The 19,657-nt window shown below is 46.6% G+C and overlaps 1 pseudogene; it reads right to left on the bottom strand.

Annotated features, from left to right (window-relative positions):
• Positions 1-8: 8 nt before the first annotated feature.
• On the bottom strand, positions 9-12,989 carry LOC110596476 (annotated as a pseudogene).
• Between the last annotated feature and the right edge of the window lie 6,668 nt (positions 12,990-19,657).

Here is a 19,657-nt window from a genome sequence, read left to right as displayed (position 1 = left end):
TAAAATTTTTAACTTTCATCAGCTTCAAGGTTTATGTTGCTTCCAAATTTTGCATTTAACTGAACTTTCAAATCTAACACCTGATGAATGGATTCCAGTCTGGATTCTGAGACGTCAATTTCTTCATGCCAATTTCTCTTTGCTTCTTCTAACATTTCTTGTGTTTCTTCTTGAGACTACCTGATGAAAACATCCCCAGTCTGATAAGGTATCTTTAAGCAGTCATCATCTGCTAGCATGATGTCATTTGTTTCTGTTTTACTTCTGTTTCTTCCTTCAGCTCTGTGATTTTGTGTATCTTTTGTTGATTTCTGAAAGTAGCGTTGACATCTTCTACAGCCACCTTCTTCACAGGGGCCGCCGTTTGGGGACCAGTTTTCTGTATTCTTGATGACGTTCACCATCATTAATCATTAGGAAAATCCCAATCAAAACCACAAAGAGTTACCTCTTCACATTAGAATGGCTGTTATTACAACAAACAGGCTGGGCTCTGTGGCTCAGCCTGTCATCCCAGCACTTTGGGAGGTCCAGGCAAGTGGATTGCCTGAGTCCGGGGTTCGAGACAAGCCAGGCAAATTGGTGAGACCTCGTCTCTACAATAAATAAATTTTTTAAAAATTGAGCCAGGTGTGGTAGGGCACACCTGTAGTTCTGGCTACTTGGAAGTCCATGGTGGAAGGATCGCCAGAGCCCAGCAGGTCAAGGCTGGGGTGGCTGTGAGCGTGCCACCACACTCCAGCCTGGGCGATGGAGTGAGACTCCATCTCACAAAAGGTCACATGTTGAGTGATTTCATTTATATGAAATATTCAGGAAAGACAAACCCATAAAGTCAGAAGCAGATTCATGGTTTGCCAGGGCTGAAGATTGGGCAGTGGGGAGCGATGCTAGCGGGAATGAGATCTCCTCTGGGGTAATGAAAATACTTTGGAGCTAAATAGGGCGGTGGTCATACAACATTGCGAGTATACCAAATACCACTGACTCATACACTTTACAATGGTTAATTTATGTTATGTGAAGTTTTACTTCAATTTTTTTTTAAAAAGTACTTGAGAATGAAGAGAAAACATGGAAAATCCATAACCACTAAAGAAATTGACTGACGGTTGGGTGCTGTGACTCACACCTATAATCCCAGCATTTTGGAAGGCTGAGGTGAGAGGAGTACCTGATGAGCCCACGGGTTCGAGACCAGCCTGGACAGCTTGGCAAGACCTCGTCTCTACAATAAATCAAAAAATTAGCTGGGTGTGCTGGCGCGTGCCTGTAGTTCCAGCTACTTGGAAGGCTGAGGTGGAAAGATCACCTGAGCCCAGCAGGTCAAGGCTGCGGTAGCCCTGAGCATGCCACTGCACTCCAACCTGGGTGACAGAGTGAGACTCCAACTCTAAAAAACGAAAAAAGAAAAGAAAACATAGCATGATGAAAACCCATGTACACAACATCCAGCTTCAATAAATTCCGACTCATGGATGGTCATTATCTAGACCATCACTCACTTCTCACCTCCATTATTCTGAAGCAAAACCCAGACATTATGCCAGTTTATTTGCAAATATTTTATTATTAAACATAACCATGTTCAACTATAACATAAAATTACTAAACTACAATTATCGATGCCCATTTCTATGTTCGTATATCTTGCTCATTACAAAGCCATCTTTAAAAAATGGAGGGTTGCGTATACATTTGGAACTTTGTTCACAAATGTCAGGAGAAATTATAAAAGGCACCGTTACCTATTTGACAATAGCTTTTCACCTGGTTTCTTCAATAAGGTGCTGCTAAGAAAAAGAGATAACAGATATAATTAAGAATTATTTGATGGCTGGGCTCGGTGGCTCAGCCTGTAATCCCAGCCATTTGGGAGACCGAGGCAAGTGGATTGCCTGTGCCACGGGTTCAAGACCAGCCCGGACAACTTGGTGAGACCTCATCTCTACAATAAATAAAAAAATTAGCCTGGCATGGTGCCATATGCCTGTAGTTCCAGCTACTTGGAAGGCTGAGGCAGAAGGATTGCCAGAGCCCAGCAGGTCGAGGCTGCAGTGACCGGGAGCGTGCCACTGCACTCCAGTCTGAGTGACAGGGTGAGACTCCAACTCAAAAAAAAAAAAAGAATGATTTGATAACGCTATAAAGCCTTCCAGATATATTTCTTAGGAACTGAGAATAACAATAATAACTTGGTAACAAATTATTTTCTTCATTGAATGGTTTCTGTTTCTTTGATTTTCTCAACACTGAAGACAGATTTGAGTTGCCAGCTGACAAACCATCCACAAATGATTTGATCGTATATTACTAATGGTTTTGCCATACACCTCAGGAATTCAAAGATTGAATCGTATGTCTGGTTATTTGAGAAACGAGTTTTTCAACGTCTTCTAAAACATCAATGCTTTATGCACTCTTCTGCATAGGTACCATATTTCACAATAAAAAGGGCTTTTTGAAAACACCTTTGGAACAGTTTTCGCAATAGGTTCTGGGCCTTGTGCTCCAAGATCCTGCCTTGGAAAACAAACAGTCAGCAACGACCGTAATGGCCACCAGTCCATGCTGTGCACGTGGGCTCTGACCCTCTGAAGGTGTGGGTGATGGGACTTGCAGCAAGCCCGGGGCGCTTCTGTCCTCAGATCAGTGACACGCAGTGAACCCTGACCCCTGGTGCCCACGGCTGCAGAGCCTCCCATCTGGATGCTGGGAACCGAACCCCTGTTGCGGTGACCTCTGAGCTTCTCTGGCCAGAAACTGGGGTCCTGGAGGCATTTCAGTCTGGTTGTGCCGCCCCGGGTCCCCCACCACTGTCCTTCTTGCCTGTTCCCACTCACCCCTTCCTATCCCAGCCTCTCCACATTTCTTTTGTTCAGCTGACAGAAGCCATCATTGAGCCCCCTGACAAGAGCTGGACTGTGCTTTTCTCTCTCTTTCCCTTTTCTGCAGTCTACAATGAGCCTTCCAAGTTCATTACCGCAGATGGTCCTGGTCAGGACCCAGGACCCGATGGCAGAAGCTTATTATCCAGCCCTGGGGACAGTGAGAACTGGCTGGCAGCCGCAGTCATTCTGAAGCAGTCATGTCCAATTAGAAGGAACATCAGGCACTTCCTTCTGGAAGCCCATTAACAAATTAGTCCTACCACAAACTGAGAGGGACTGGATGGGCCCAAATACCTTTTGACCACTGGATAATTTGATAATTTGGAGAAGAAACAGTGCAGAACACTGGTGTGTGTGTGTGTGTGTGTGTGTGTGTGTGTGTGTGTGTGTGTGTGTGTGTGTGTTAGAGGTAGGCAGTGGTGGCAGGTACTTAGGGAGGAGAATTTTGTCCAGTGTGTCTGTGCCACCCAGGAATGAAACCTTTTCAATGCCTTACAAAGCCATTACTGGGTGACCATGGTCAGAGACTTGGCCAGGACGGCACTCTCTTCTGCTGGTGCTTCACCCCTCTGGACTTGCGGACTTGAGGGGCTGTCCCACACACCCTCAGCCAAGGCACTGCATCTTGAGGAACTTTCCAAAATTTAGTCCCAGGAAGTTTGGGGGGAAAGGACTGGGGAATTCAATGCCCCAGGTAGCTGCTGTGGTAAAAGAATCCTAATTCACCATTTTAAAATTACGTTGGGTTTTCAAGATATTTGTTGTAAATGGTTTGCTCAGGGAAAAGTACCAGTTCGACCTCTGACATTTTTAAAATTCCAAAGTCTGAATCGCAAATAAGTTTTTGTTGCTGAGGAAACTACTTTATTCAAATTATCATTATAAATTTGAATCGCCCTTTTAGGTTCCTTTGCAATCGAGCAAAAGATTGGAGCAAGTCCTCTGAAAAGGAGAGAGGGAAAGAAAGATGAGGGGAAGAGGAAAAGATGCTGGAGAGAACACTGCTCCTGCTTGTTTCGTCTTTAAATTATGATTTGATTTTTAGAAAAATAGAGATGAGGTCTTGCTATGTTGCCCAGGCTGGTCTCTCCCTGGGCTCAGGCAATCCTCCTGCCTCCTCCCAAAGTGCTGGGATCGTGGGAATGAGCCACCACCCCAGCCTGTCCCTATTTGTGGTCCATAGCCAAGGAACTGAGAAATCTAGAGTGGAGGAGTACAGAGTCCACACTGTCTCCTAGTCCATGACAGGTTCCTAATCCTGGAATCTCCCATGAGATTCTTGGAGATTTTCTGCCAATTCCCATTCAGTGCAGGCATGTTCTTTTTATTCACTGTAGATCTTACACATGTAAACGAATGCAAGAGGATCTAATAACAACTTCATGCCAATATATTCAACAGCCTAAATAAAATGGACATATTCCTTCCAAAGCAAAGCTTATTATTATTATTTGATTTATTGTAGAGACAAGGTCTCTTCATGCTGCCCAGGCTGGTCTCGAACCCTGGGCTCAGGCAATCCTCTCACCCCAGCCTCCCAAAGTGCTGGGATTACAAGTGTGAGCCACCACGTCTGGCACAAAAATCCCACAATTTATTAAAATGAATACAAGAAAAAATTTAAATAGTTTGGGCAGTTTTTCCTCTTTGAAAAACTTGCCCATGGCAGGTCTTTCTGCCATGAATCTTCCTGTCTTCCTCGCACTAATAAATTTTGTTTGAAATAAACAAATAGTTCCGTATGTATGAAATATGTTGAATTAAAACTCCCCTTCACACATACACACAATCTTTAGGCCCAGGTGACTTCACTGGTGAATTCTGTCAAACATTTAAGAGAGAAATAATGTCAGGACTACACAAATTTTTTTCAGAAAAATAAAGGAAGGAGAAACACTTTACAACTTGTTACTGGAGTCTAACTTAACCCTGACACCAAAACCTCAACAAATGCAGAAAAAGCATTTGACAAAATTTGATATTTTGTCATCAAAATTGTTAGCAGGCTAAGAGAAAAAGAGAAAGGCAACTACAAAAATCAACAGCTAATACCACACTCAGTGTGAGATATTAAAGCATCTCTCACTAAGTCTGGGAACAAGACAAGGATATCTACTCTTACCAGTATCATTCAAATTTGAGGCACAAAAAAGAAATAAAGCACTTAAAAATCGGAAAGAAAAAACTGAAACTGTCAATGTTTGCAGACAATTTGATCGTATACATACAAAACCTATGGCATCTTATAGAATAAGGTCTTATAAGTGAATTTAGCAAGTTTGCAAGATACAAGGTTAATATATACAATAGGTCAATACATTTGAAAATTAATTGCATTTCTATATATTAATAACAAGCTATTAAAAACTAAAATGTATAAATGTACCATTTACAATAACATAAGAAAAAAGTCAACTATCTAGGATGAAATTTAGCAAAAGACACATACGACCTCTACACTGAAAATAACAAAACATTGCTGGGAGAATTTTTTTTTTTTTTGAGTCAGAGTCTCACTGTTGCCCAGGCTGGAGTGCAGTGGCATGCTCACGGCCACTGCAGCCTCTACCTGCTGGGCTCAGGTGATCCTTCCGCCTCAGCCTTCCAAGTAGCTGGGACTACAGGCGTGTGCCACAATGCCTGGCTAATTTTTTTTTAATTTAGTGTAGAGATGAGGTCTTGCCAAGTTGTCCGGGCTGATCTTGAACCCTGCACTCAGGCAATCTTTTTGCCTCAACCTCCCAAAGTTCTAGGATTACAGGCAGGAGCCACCACACTCAGTGCTGGGAGAAATTATAAGAGACCCAAGTAATTGGAGAAGTGTGCTATATTCAAAGATTAAGAGCATCCATGCATCAGGTGGGATAATCCTTACCTGTTTCTCCTTTTGGAGGGCAGATTAGAACATGATACAAGCTTGCGTGCTGCATGATTAGTGTCTTTATGTAATCAGGACTTGCAACACCATGATTGTTCCTAACTGATTATTCCTGACAATCAAAAAACAAGTATCAGAAAAACACAAAAAACTAAAAAAAACAAAGAAAAGGAAAAACAACAACAAAAAACATACCAAAAAACCAAAAACACAACAAAAAATAAAATGAAGCATCATGGTACCTGCACGATGAATATTTGTGTACCCAGCCCTGAATTGTACCCCCCAATTTCAAAATAAAAAAGTTTAAAAGTAAAGATAAATAAATGAAATGAAATAAATAAAATAAAATAAAGCATCATTGCTACTAATGTTACCATTCTTCCAACAGAACAGAATGGAGAGTCTAGAAGGAAGCGTACCCTTGTGTGGTCAGTTGATTTCTCAACCAAAATGCAAGGTCAATTTATTGGAGATAGGAAAGTCTCTCTCTGTCTACCTCTCCCTCTCTCTACATCTTTCTCCCTTCTTCCCTCCCTCCTGTTCTTCCTCCCTCCCTCCCTCTCTGGCTTTCCCTCTGTCTCTCTCCCTCCCTCTCGCTCTCACTGTCTCTCCACCAGGCTGGAGTGCAGTGGCACCTTCATAGCTCACTGCAGCTTTGAACTCCTGGGCCCAGCCCACCCTCCCACCTCAGGTGCCTATGCCTGCACCACCACACCTAGCTAATTTTTAGATTTTTTTGTAGCAATGGGGTCTCACTATGTTGTTGCCCAAGCTGGTCTCAAACTCCTGGCTCAAGCGATCCTCCTGCCTTGGCCCCCCAAAGCACTGTGATTACAGGTGTGAGCCACCGCATCCAACCATAACTATATGTCTTTTTTTTTTTTAAGTTGGGGTCTCACTCTCCTGCCCAGACTGGAGTGCAGTAGCACGATCATGGCTCATCACAGCCTTGATTTCCTCGGCTCAAGCAATCCTCCCTCCTCAGCCTCCTGAGTAGCTGGGACTACAGGTGCATACCACCATACCTAGCTAATTATTTATTTTATTTTATTTTATTTTATTTTATTTTATTGAGTTGGAGTCTCACTCTGTCATGTAGGCTGGAGGGCAGTGGCACGCTCACGGCCACTGCAGCCTTGACCTGCTGGGCTCAGACAATCCCTCCGCCTCAGCCTTCCAAGTAGCTGGAACTATAGGCATGCACCACCACGCCTGGTTAATTTTTTGATTTATTGTAAAGATGAGGTCTCACCAAGTTGCCCAAGCTGTTCTCGAACCCATGGGCTCAGGCAATCCTCTCACCTCAGCTTCCCAAAGTGCCAGGATTATAGGTGTGAGCCACAGTGCCCAGACAATTTTTTATTTTTTTGAAGGGACTAAGTCTTACTATGATGCCCAGGCTGGTCTTGAACTCCCGGGCTCAAGCAATCCTAGTTCCTTGGTCTCCCAAAGTGGTGGGATTACAGGCGTGAGCCATCATGCTCGGCCTGTATTTTTTTTTTTTTTTTTTTTGAGTTGGAGTCTCACTGTGTCACCCAGACTGGAGTGCAGTGGCCGCTCCCGGCCACCGCAGCCTCGACCTGCTGGACTCCGGCGATCCTTCCGCCTCAGCCTTCCAAGTAGCTGAAACTACAGGTGTGCACTGCCACACCCAGCTAATTTTTGATTTATTGTAGAGATGAGGTATTGCCAAGTTGCCCAGGCGGGTCTCGAAGCCACGGGCTCAGGCAATCCACTCACCTCAGTCTCCCAAGGCGTAGGATTACAGGCTGAACCACCAAGCCCAGCCTCGGCCTGTAATTTTAAAGGAAAATAAATTAACCCCAACCCAATCTTACTCCACACATAAAATTAACTTGAGATAGGTCACAGACCAAACACAAAAACCAAAACCATAAGCTTCCAAAAACAAAGCAAAAAACAGTTCTGACATCTGCAAAGATTTCTTGGACAATACACACAAAAAATTTAAAAATAAATAAATAAATTTGACTTTGTCAATACATCTGTTCTCCGAGGATAATAAAAGGGCAAGCCACAGGCTGGGAGAAAATATTCACAATGTGTATATATAACAATGTCTTAGCCGGGCTCGGTGGCTCAGCCTGTAATCCCAGCACTTTGGGAGGCTGAGGTGAGTGGATTGCCTGAGCCCGCGGGTTTGAGACCCGCCTGGGCAACTTGGTGAGACCTCATCTCTACAATAAAATCAAAACTTAGCTGGGTGTGGTAGCGCATGCCTGTAGTTCCAGTTACTTGGAAAGCTGAGGCAGAAGGATCGCCGGAGCCCAGCAGGTCGAGGCTGCAGTGGCCGGGAGCGGCCACTGCACTCCAGTCTGGGCGACAGAGTGAGACTCCAACTCAAAAAATTTAAAAATAAATAAATAAATTTGACTTTGTCAATACATCTGTTCTCCGAGGATAATAAAAGGGCAAGCCACAGGCTGGGAGAAAATATTCACAATGTGTATATATAACAATGTCTTAGCCGGGCTCGGTGGCTCAGCCTGTAATCCCAGCACTTTGGGAGGCTGAGGTGAGTGGATTGCCTGAGCCCGCGGGTTTGAGACCCGCCTGGGCAACTTGGTGAGACCTCATCTCTACAATAAAATCAAAACTTAGCTGGGTGTGGTAGCGCATGCCTGTAGTTCCAGTTACTTGGAAAGCTGAGGCAGAAGGATCGCCGGAGCCCAGCAGGTCGAGGCTGCAGTGGCCGGGAGCGGCCACTGCACTCCAGTCTGGGCGACAGAGTGAGACTCCAACTCAAAAAATTTAAAAATAAATAAATAAATTTGACTTTGTCAATACATCTGTTCTCCGAGGATAATAAAAGGGCAAGCCACAGGCTGGGAGAAAATATTCACAATGTGTATATATAACAATGTCTTAGCCGGGCTCGGTGGCTCAGCCTGTAATCCCAGCACTTTGGGAGGCTGAGGTGAGTGGATTGCCTGAGCCCGCGGGTTTGAGACCCGCCTGGGCAACTTGGTGAGACCTCATCTCTACAATAAAATCAAAACTTAGCTGGGTGTGGTAGCGCATGCCTGTAGTTCCAGTTACTTGGAAAGCTGAGGCAGAAGGATCGCCGGAGCCCAGCAGGTCGAGGCTGCAGTGGCCGGGAGCGGCCACTGCACTCCAGTCTGGGCGACAGAGTGAGACTCCAACTCAAAAAATTTAAAAATAAATAAATAAATTTGACTTTGTCAATACATCTGTTCTCCGAGGATAATAAAAGGGCAAGCCACAGGCTGGGAGAAAATATTCACAATGTGTATATATAACAATGTCTTAGCCGGGCTCGGTGGCTCAGCCTGTAATCCCAGCACTTTGGGAGGCTGAGGTGAGTGGATTGCCTGAGCCCGCGGGTTTGAGACCCGCCTGGGCAACTTGGTGAGACCTCATCTCTACAATAAAATCAAAACTTAGCTGGGTGTGGTAGCGCATGCCTGTAGTTCCAGTTACTTGGAAAGCTGAGGCAGAAGGATCGCCGGAGCCCAGCAGGTCGAGGCTGCAGTGGCCGGGAGCGGCCACTGCACTCCAGTCTGGGCGACAGATTGAGACTCCAACTCAATAAAAAAAAAGAAAACGTAATTCCCAATGCAACAGTAGGGCCTTTTGGGAGGTGTTTAGATCGTGAGGGCTCTGCCTTCCTCGATGGATTCATGTTATTAAAGGGTTCCATGAAGGGATTCGGCCCTTTTCTGCCCTTTCACTTTCCGCGGTACGAGGACACAGTGTTCCTCCCCTCCAGAGGTTGTGGTACCCAAGGTGCCATCCTGGAAGCAAAGAATAGCCCTCACCAGATGTTGACGCTTTGATCTTGGACTTTGCAGCCTCCAAAACTGTCAGAAATGAATTAAATTTTTTTTTTTTGAGTTGGAGTGGAGTCTCACTCTGTCGCCCAGACTGGAGTGCAGTGGCCGCTCCCGGCCACCGCAGCCTCGACCTGCTGGGCTCCGGCGATCCTTCCGCCTCAGCCTTCTGAGTAGCTGGAACTACAGGCACGCACTACCACTCCCGGCTAATTTTTTGATATATTGTAGAGATGAGGTCTCGCCAAGTTGCCCAGGCTGGTCTCGAACCCGTGGGCTCACACAATCCTCTCACCTTGGCCTCCCAAAGTACTGGGATTATAGGCATGAGCCACCGCGCCTGGCCGAGGCAAGCTTTTAAGCACTAGAATTCAGTGAGAATTTCCTTCTTAGGAGCCCTGCTGAAGAGGGAGCAGCGTCCATCGGCCACTTGTTATCTGGATCAGCCTCCCAAAGTGCTGGGATTATAGGCATGAGCCACCGCACCCGGCCTAATGCTCTGTATCATGATTGAGGCAATGGGTAAATGGCTTATACATACCAAAACACGGTCAACTGAATGCTAAAATGGTTACTTCTCCTATACATAGCTATACCTCAATCAAGTTATGACGTTGATTCTGTTTTGTTTTGTTTACATCGGTGGTACCAGACGAAGAAGAGAGGCCTGAAGACCAAGGAGGAGCTTGACTTTTATCCTCAGCCAACCAGAAACCATGATGGTTGCTTACCAGAAGGTGATAAGATGAAATTAATCAGAATCATTTTAATTTATCACATAGCTCCTGGAGGAAGGCGTTGTGCTAGATAGCGCCGAGATTCTGAGGGAAACAATACAAGCAAAAGCCATTTATTCTTGTGTTATGTTTTTCCTGTTCTACAGCCAAAGCATTTCTAAGTACATTGAGTCGTTTGGACATCAGCCCCACACAGCCCACCGGAGTGGAGGGAGAAGGTGTCTACGTCCCTTTTGCAGAAGAGATGGCGGAGGCCCAGATCAGCAAGTGGGGAATTGGAGCCCAGACCTTCTGATTACAAATCCAGTGCTCTTATAATCTATGCTCATGTAGAATTTAGCAACCTGCAGATGATTTCCACACATAGAATCCTGCTAATACAACCACCCCATGTTGTCTCTGCTTTTAACCTCATTGTGGGGCAAAGAAAGTGACATTCAAAAAGGTTCAGAGAATTTCTCAAGAGCCCAGAGCTAGTCAGGTTCAGAGGCAGGACTGGCCTTGGCTCTCCCGATCCCACATCTAGCCAGGCGCCGCCTGGCAGCCTCTCTGCAACAGTTCTGTTCTGCAGGTCAAAGCATTGCCGGACCCGGAGAGACAGCTTCTCAGACCTCAAGACGGCCGTCATGATCAGACTCGAGTCCCTTGCCACTACTTTTGCTCTCAAAATCATTACAGAAAGTCAGGTGTGGTGGCTCACGCCTGCAATCCTAGCACATTGGGAGGCCGAGGGAGGATTTCCTGAGCCCAGACGTTTTGAGACCAGCCTGGGCAACTTGGTAAGACCACGTCTCTACGAAAAAAAATTTAAAAATTATCTGGGCATGGTGGTGCGCATGTAGTCCCAGCTACTTGGGAGGCTGAGGTGGGAGGATCTCCTGAGCCCAAGAGTTCAAGGTTGTGGTGAGCTGTGATTGAGTCACTACACTCTAGCCTAGGCAACAGAGTGAGACTCTGACTTACAAAAAAAATCACAAAGGAGTTGGTGTGTGTTCTCACCACAGAAAAACGGATAACTATGTGAGGTGATGGATATGCCAATTAGCTTGATGTGGTGATCCTCTCACACTGTTTACATACACCAAAACATCAAGTTACATGCCTTAAATACATACAATGTGTATATTTGTCAACAATGCCTTACTGAAGCTGAAAACAGGGTTTGGTAGGATAGGACTTTTCCCTCCTGGCTCAGACTAGGTTCTATTCATCTCACTTTCTCTCTCTTGCCTTTCTCCTTTATTAGTTTTCAAATATTATTATAAGAGCAACACATGCTCACTGGGAAAGCAAAATGAGATCAAAGTAACATATTCCTTTGCTCTCCTTATGGTACACCACTCTCCTTATTTTCCAGATAAGGGTAAGAGAAGTTGAAGCTCAAGTTTATACAGCCTGCTCCAGGTCGATACTAGTTTACACTCAGATTTGGGAGGAAAATGCCTCAAATTCCAGTGGGAAGTGTGTTTCACAGGGAGCAATTTAGGTTACACTGCTACAAAACACGTGACAGTTGATGAACGCATGCTACCTGCTGATCTCTAATGTCCCGGACGTTGGAGTCATCGTCAACCCCTTCCCGCCACCCCATCTGCCCCCACCCCACCCCCACAAGCTCAGTCTGCTTCCTGGAGCTGGTGATTCCCTTCCCTCGCGTGGCAAAAGCTCCGGGGAATGGATGTGGGTTCTTACTATGAATTGGGTGCCTCGGCAGGTCTTATCAGATCCCAGAGACCAACCTGAGAGAGAGGCACTGCTCCCCTTATTTCCCAGATAAGGGTATGGGAGGTTGAAGCTCAAGTTTTCACAGCCTGCTCCAGGTCGATACTAGTGAACACAGAAGCCAGAGTCAGATGCAGAAACTGCACCTTCCCTGAAGAGACCTCCCTGGAGGGCTTGGACTGCATTGGGCACAACACCCGACCGGGAGCCTTCCGGGTTGGGGGCAAGTCACGGGAAAAATATTCCAGGAGACGAAGGAGGGGCAGTGGGAAAGGAAGTCTACCTAGTGCCCGCCAGGCTGACGATCTCTGCTTTTTGGAGTTTCCTTTCCTCCCTATCCCTCTCCCTCTCCCTTTCTTCCTTCCCGGTCTCTCCTTTTTCATCCCACTGAAACCTGTGGGAAACGCTGGTATCCTCCTGAGCTGAAGCCTCTTAAAATAGTTTTAATCTGCTTTCAGAGAGGCATGTGTTGATCCCTCCATTGTCTGCGATGGAACCGAACTCAAGACCCGTAATTATCTTCTCTCCTGGCAGGCCTTAAGATGAAACAGACAGGAAGGCCCAAGCGGATTCCCCTGAGATGCCACCTCTTAGCACTGGGCTTTGCGAGCCTGTTATTTGGGGGCTGCAGAAGACAAGGCCTACCCGCCGAGGATCAATGGGAAAATGAGCAGTTGCTCGCGGGTAGACTGCGGCCTCCTGCGGTTGTCAGGCCTCCTGTAATGGCTATTTATCCCCCACTTAATTGCTACCTGGGTCACCCCCATTCTGGGCGGCTGGCACTTCCCACCACTGCCACCCTGGGCAAACTCAGGGCAGCCTGCAGTGGCTTCACAGAGGCTGAGGATGCCATGGAGATCTCAGCAAGTATGAAAGTGGCCCCACTGCCCCTTACCGCCTCTCTGCTGGGCAGTGCCACCGATTGCCCGTGCCTGGTGACAGCCATGCCCGCTCAGCCCTGGGGTCTGCTCTCCTGCCATGCTGAACGTCTAGGTGCTTGTGGGGAGGCCCCATAGGCAGCACTTCTCTTTGGTTTTTTTGTTTTGTTTTGTTTTGTTTTGAGTTGGAGTCTCACTCTTGTCACCCAGACTCTAGTGCAGTGGCATGCTCCTGGCCACCGCAGCCTTGACCTGCTGGGCTCCGGCGATCCTGCCGCCTCAGCCTTCCAAGTAGCTAGAACTACAGGAATGATCGACCACGCCCAGCTAATATTTTGATTTATTGTAGAGACAAGGTCTTGCCAAGTTGCCCAGGTGGGTCTTGAACTCGCGGGCTCAGGCAATCCACTCACCTCGGCCTCCCAAACTACTGGGATTACAGGCTGAACCATCGAGCCCAGCTGGGAGCACTTCTCTTTGACAACAAAATCTGACGCTGGAAAAAAGTCTGTGTTCCTGGAGGTGGAGGAACCCAGAAGCTCCAGAGAAAGGGAATCTAAGCCCATCTATGTTAGACCTCTTGTTATGTGACATGCTGATAAATACCCTTTAAACAAGCAAAGAGAGAAACACATTAGCACATGAGCACAAAATATGATAAAACAAACTAAGTGCTATGTAATAAGCACATTGCAGCATGAACAAATTTGACAAATGCAAACTAGTTTGAACTTGGAAAATCAAATCCTGTCATTTATAATTTAACCCAGTTTAAATTAAAAACTTCAGGGTTTTTTTCTTAACTCTGTGCTCTCCAGGTGGGCTGTCACTCAGAGAGCCACACAACCACACAACTTGCTATGCTCCTTCTAGGCATCCTTTTCACCTTGACTTGGTTGGGCAAAAAACTCTCACTTTTGTTCCCGTTTACTTGGAGTCAGTGGGCTGCCCCGGGTCCCAGCCTGAGGAGATTATGAGATCCTTTCTGGGCTCTGCAGGAAAGATGGCCAAGATCTCTGGGCCAGCCATGCCGGGACAAGAAGCAGAGCCCGGGCCCTCGATCTGCTGACCCTGGTAAGAGCTCCTTCACAGGAGAAAAAAACTCTTTGCCCAAGTCTCCTTGGGAAGTAATTACCTTGTTATCCCAATTCCACACACCAGAGGGTGAAGACCTAAACACAGACCCTTAATACTATTCCTTTTTACCCTGCTCTAAGTGGAGGCTGAAAACAAGTTATCATCATCTTTAGGTGAATTTGCTTTGTTTACTTAGCAGGTGCTAACTGTGTGTCAGGGCTCAGTGCGCTATCTGAATCAACATGAGTCCAACTTTTAGGAACTGGTTTTGATCTGAGGGGACTAAATAAAAATGGCATTTCTGAGTAGATTGGGACCGACTCGGAAGGAATTCTTTATGAAAGTTTTAGCCCCTAGGAAAAAAAGAACTTCAGTTATTCAGAATTCCACTTTATTTATTTATTTATTTATTTATTTATTTTTGAGTTGGAGTCTCACTCTGTCGCCCAGACTGGAGTGCAGTGGCACGTTCCCAGCCACCGCAGCCTCGACCTGCTGGACTCCGGCGATCCTTCCGCCTCAGCCTTCCAAAGAGCTGGAACTACAGGCGCGTGCTACCACGCTCGGCTAATTTTTTTAATTTATTGTAGAGACGAGGTCTCGCCAAGTTGCCCAGGCGGGTCTTGAGCCCGTGGGCTCAGGCAATCTACTCGCTTCGGCATCCCAAAGTGCTGGGATGACAGGCTGAGCCACCAAGCTCGGCCTAGAATTCCACTTTAATTCAACATATTTTCCTGCCTTACCAAGTATAGAGGAATTGTGCTCAGTCCTATAAGGAATGACAAATAGAGTCTAAGGCATAATGTCAAGACCATTCAATGGGGAAAAAATAGCCTTTCAATTAACAGTGCTGTAACACCTGGGTACCCACATGCAAATGAGTCAGTGTGGACGACCATCTCATGCCACGTATAAACATTAACTCAAAATGTATCAAAGACTTAAATGCAAAAGGCAAAACTATCAAATAGCCATAGTATAAATATTCATAGCTAGGCCAAGATGAGAGGATTGCCTAAGCCCACAGGTTTCAGACCAGGCCGGGCAACTTGGCAAGACCTTATCTCTACAGTAAATCAAAAAATTAGCAGGCATAGTGGCACACACCTATAGTCCCAGCTACTTGGAAGATTGTAGTGGAAGAATCGCCGGAGCCCAGCAGGTCGAGGCTGCAGTGGTCGTGAGTGTGCCACTGCCCTCCAGCCTAGGCAACAGAGTGGGACTCCAACTCAAAAATAGATAAATAAATATTCATAGCTTTGGGTTAGAAAATGACTTCTTTAATACGACACTAAGTGCACAAGCAACAAAAGAAAAAAAAATAGATAAATTGGACTTGACCACTATTTAAAACTTTTGTGCTTCAAGGAACATCACCAAGAACAGATACAGGCCGGGCTCTGTGACTCAGCCTGTAATCCCAGCGCTTTGGGAGGTGAGTGGGTTGCCTGAGCCCGCGGGTTCGAGACCCGCCCGGGGAACTTGGCGAGATCTCATCTCTACAACAAGTAAAAAAAAATTAGCCAGGCGTGGTAGCGCGCGCCTGTAGTTCCAGCTACTTGGAAGGCTGAGGAGGAAGGATCGCTGGAGCCCAGCAGGTCGAGGCTGTGGTGGCTGGAGCGTGCCACTGCACTCCAGTCTGGGTGATGGAGTGAGACTCCAACTAAAAAAAAATAAAAAAGAACAGATATAGAATGGATAAAATATTTGCACATTATTTAATAATGGCCTAGTATCCAGAATATATAAAGAACAATTACAGCTCAATAATAAAAGGACAGCCAGGCTTGGTGGCTCAGCCTGTAATCCCGCACCTTGGGAGGTTGAGGTGAGTGGATTGCCTGAGCCCGCGGGTTCAAGACCGCCTGGACAACTTGGCGAGACCTCATCTCTACAATAAATCAAAAATTAGCCGGGTGTGGTAGCTCTCGCCTGTAGTTCCAGCTCCTTGGAAGGCTGAGGCGGAAGGATCGCCAGAGCCCAGCAAGTCGAGGCTGCGGTGACCGGGAGCACCCACTGCACTCCAGTCTGGGCAACAGAGTGAGACTCCAACTCAAAAATAAATAAATAAATAAAAGGACAAAGCTAGCCTGACAAAGGCAAGTGAGATTTTTTTTAAAGTCCAATTTCAAAAGATTTGAATAAACATGCATACAAAGAAAATACACAAATAGCCATAAAGCAAGTGAAAAAGTGCTTGACACCGTTGATCATGAAGTGGGGAGATGCAAAGTAAAACCACAATGAGAGCACATCCTCTGGGAGGGCTAGAATCAAACTGATGAACAATAACACGTGTAGACAAGGAAAAGTCAAAGCTTCACATGTTGCACATGTGGAAATACAAAATGGTGCTTCCACTCCATTTCTGAAAAAGCCTGACATACCTTTATGTAGAAGATGGGGGTTTAAAAAAGAAAAATATTAGAAGAAAAAAAATGCAGTTGGCCAGGCGCAGTGGCTCACTCCTATAATCCCAGCACTTTGGGAGGCCGAGGTGAGGGGATTGCCTGAGCCCCTGGGTTCAAGACCAGCCTGGGCAACTTAGAGAAACCTCATCTCTACAATAAATCAAAAAATTAGCCAGGCATGGTGGCACGTGCCTATAGTCCCAGCTACTTGGGAGGCTGAGGCGGAAGGATCACGTGATCCCAGCAGACCGAGACTGCTGTGACCCTGAGCGTGCCATGGCACTCTAGCCTGGGCAACAGAGTGAGACTCCAACTAAAAAAAAAAGAAAAAAAAAAGGCAGTGCGGCAGTGCCTCAAATGGTCAAGTATAGAATTATTATGCAATTGGCCAAGGAATTCTACTCTTAGCTCAAGAGAACAGAAAATGTATGTCCACACAAAAACTTGAACATGAATATTCATAGCAGTATTATTGATAATAGCCAAAAAGTGGAAGCAAACCAAATGCCCATCAATCAATGCATGGATAAGTAAAATGTAATCCAGGTTGAACACCCCAAATCTGAAAATCTGAAACTCAGAATGCTTCAACTGGCCTTTCCTTTACGTGTCATTGTGCTCAAAAACGTTCAGATTTTGGAGGATGTCAGATTTGGGGTGCTCAACCAATAAGTATAATGCAAATGCTACAAAATCTAAAATTCAAAACACATCAGGTCTGCAGTATTTTGGATAAGGGATACTCAACCTGTAAATCCATACAAAGGAATACCGTGGAGTCATGAAAAGGGATTTGGCACTGATACATGAACCCTGAAAACACTGTGCTGAGTGAAAGAAGCCAGTTGCAAAAAGCCACCTCGTGTACATGATTCCATTTGCATGAAATGACCTGAATAGGCAAATCCTTTGAGACAGAAAATAGATTAGTGATTGCCAGCGGGGAGGAGGAAATGAGAAGAGTCTGCTGACAGGTAGGAAGTTTCATTTGGGGGAGATGAAAATGTTCTGGTGGACTGGGCCAGTGGCTCATGCCTATAATCCAAGCACTTTGGGAGACCAAGGTGAGAGGATTGCCTGAGCCCACGGGTTCGAGACCAGCCTGGAAAACTTGGCGAGACCTCATCTCTACAATAAATCAAGAAAAATTAGCCAGCATGGTGCCACGTGCCTGTGGTTCCAGCTACTTGGAAGGCTGAAGGGGAAGGATCGCCGGAGCCCAGCAGGTCAAGGCTGCGGTGGCCAGGAGCGGCCACTGCACTCCAGCCTGGACGACAGAGTGAGACTCCAACTCAAAAAACAAACAAACAAAACTCAAGCATAACACGAAAGCGCTCATGTTTTTATTTGTTCATGGATTCCTTCATCTCGCAAATCTCTCTTGGTTATTAGCACGGGCCTTGGGGGTGACTGTGAGTCCCTTAAGGAGTTTCCTTGAGGAACTTAGGGCTAAGGTAAGAAGTAAACCTGCACGTAATCCCTTGTGGTTTCGAGGCTTCTGCACTTGGAGGGGCCACCAGAGAGTGATGCTCCAGGCCCGAAGTGGCTGCCCATGATTTTTGCACACAGGGGGCCAGAACCAGCTCAGCATTTGACTTTGTTTTCTCTCCTATTGGGTATATGTTGCTACCCCAAATCATCAACTGACAGCACAATCTCGACCTTTACAATGTATTAAATTTTTAGGCCGGGTTCGGTGGCTCAGCCTGTCATCCCAGCATTTTGGGAGGCCAAGGCAAGAGGATTGCCTGAGTCCAGGGATTCGAGACTAGCCTGCGCAACTTGGTGAGACCTCATCTCTACAATAAATCAAAAATTAGCCGGGCGTGGTAGCGCACACCTGTAGTTCCAGCTACTTGGTAGGCTGAGGCAGAAGGGTCGCCGGAGCCCAGCAGGTCGAGGCTGCGGTGGCTGGGCGCATGCCACTGCACTCCAGCCTGGGCGATGGAGTGAGACTCCAACTCAAAAAAAAAAAAAAATTAAACAGGTAACCGGGTGGGGTGGTACCCGTAGTCTCAGCTCCTTGGGAGGCTGAGACAGAAGGATCACTTGAGCCCAGGAGCTGAAAGCTGCTGTGTGCCATGGTTTTCAACATATAAAAATTAGGAGGTTTCAAATAACAATCAAAATGGCAGAGCTGGACCTCTGTGCTGGTATTTAACTCTCAGCTAGAGTAGAAGAGTGACTGTTCCCACCAACCAGTACAAAAATGGACGCAAACCTTCATATCTGGCCAGGATTGATGAGTTGGGTGATGAGATCAAGGGCTTTATTACACTGTTGTCTCAACTTTGTGTATAGTTTTTTTTGAGTTGGAGTCTCACCCTGTTGCCCAGGCTGGAGTGCAGTGGCACGCTCATAGCCATCGCAGCCTTGACCTGCTGGGCTCAGGTGATCCTTCCGCCTCAGCCTCCCAAGTAGCTAGAACGATAGGCACGCGCTACCACGCCTGGTTAATTTTTGATTTATTGTAGAGATGAGATCTCGACAATTACCCAGGCAGTTCTCGAACCCGCGCGCTCAGGCAATCCATTCACCTCAACCTCCCAAAGCGTGGGATTACAGGCTGAGCCACCGAGCACTGAATGCTTTTCACATCTCATCTGTGTGCCTCGGTTTCCCTTCTTGTGGCTCACGTCAGTATCTGAGGATGCGGCTCTTAAGCCTGAAGCAGAGGGCACAGCCTGGCAGCCAGGGGCCAAATTCTTCCCCCAGACTTGTTCTGTTTGCCCCAGAGAATGTTTTCTTCCATGGACACCACTCTCTAGTTCACCCCATTCTCTCCTCCCCTCCCGCCACCTTGCTACCGTGTGTCCCCACAGGCATTTCTCTCCTGGTCCTGCCCCTGTGGGTATCCGAATTTCAGAATCTGGGACAGAAGGGTCAGGGATTGCACTCAGCACTGGCACGGGACAGGTCCCGCGGGCCTGCAGGTGGTTCCTGCCCCTCGGCCCCCTCCATTCTGGGACCATTTTGAGGTTTGTTTGTTTGTTTTGAGCCTGAGTCTCACTCTGTCACCCAGGCTGGAGTGCAGTGGCCACTCCCCATCACCGCAGCCTCGACCTGCTGGGCTCTGGCGATCCTTCCACCTCCGCCTTCCAAGTAGCTGGAACTACGGCGCGCGCTGCCACGCCCAGCTAATTTCTTATGATTTATTGTAGAGATGAGGTCTCGCCAAGTTGTCCAGGCCGGTCTTGAACTGCCAGGCTCAGGCAATCCTTTCACCCCGGTCTCCCAAAGTGTTGGGA

The sequence above is a fragment of the Carlito syrichta genome, unplaced genomic scaffold (assembly GCF_000164805.1).
Source record: "Carlito syrichta isolate Samal-C Ts95f unplaced genomic scaffold, Tarsius_syrichta-2.0.1 Scaffold107920, whole genome shotgun sequence".
NCBI lineage: Eukaryota > Metazoa > Chordata > Mammalia > Primates > Tarsiidae > Carlito > Carlito syrichta.
The sequence above is the reverse complement of the archived record's forward strand: the minus strand, read 5'-3'. Positions and strand labels throughout refer to the sequence as shown.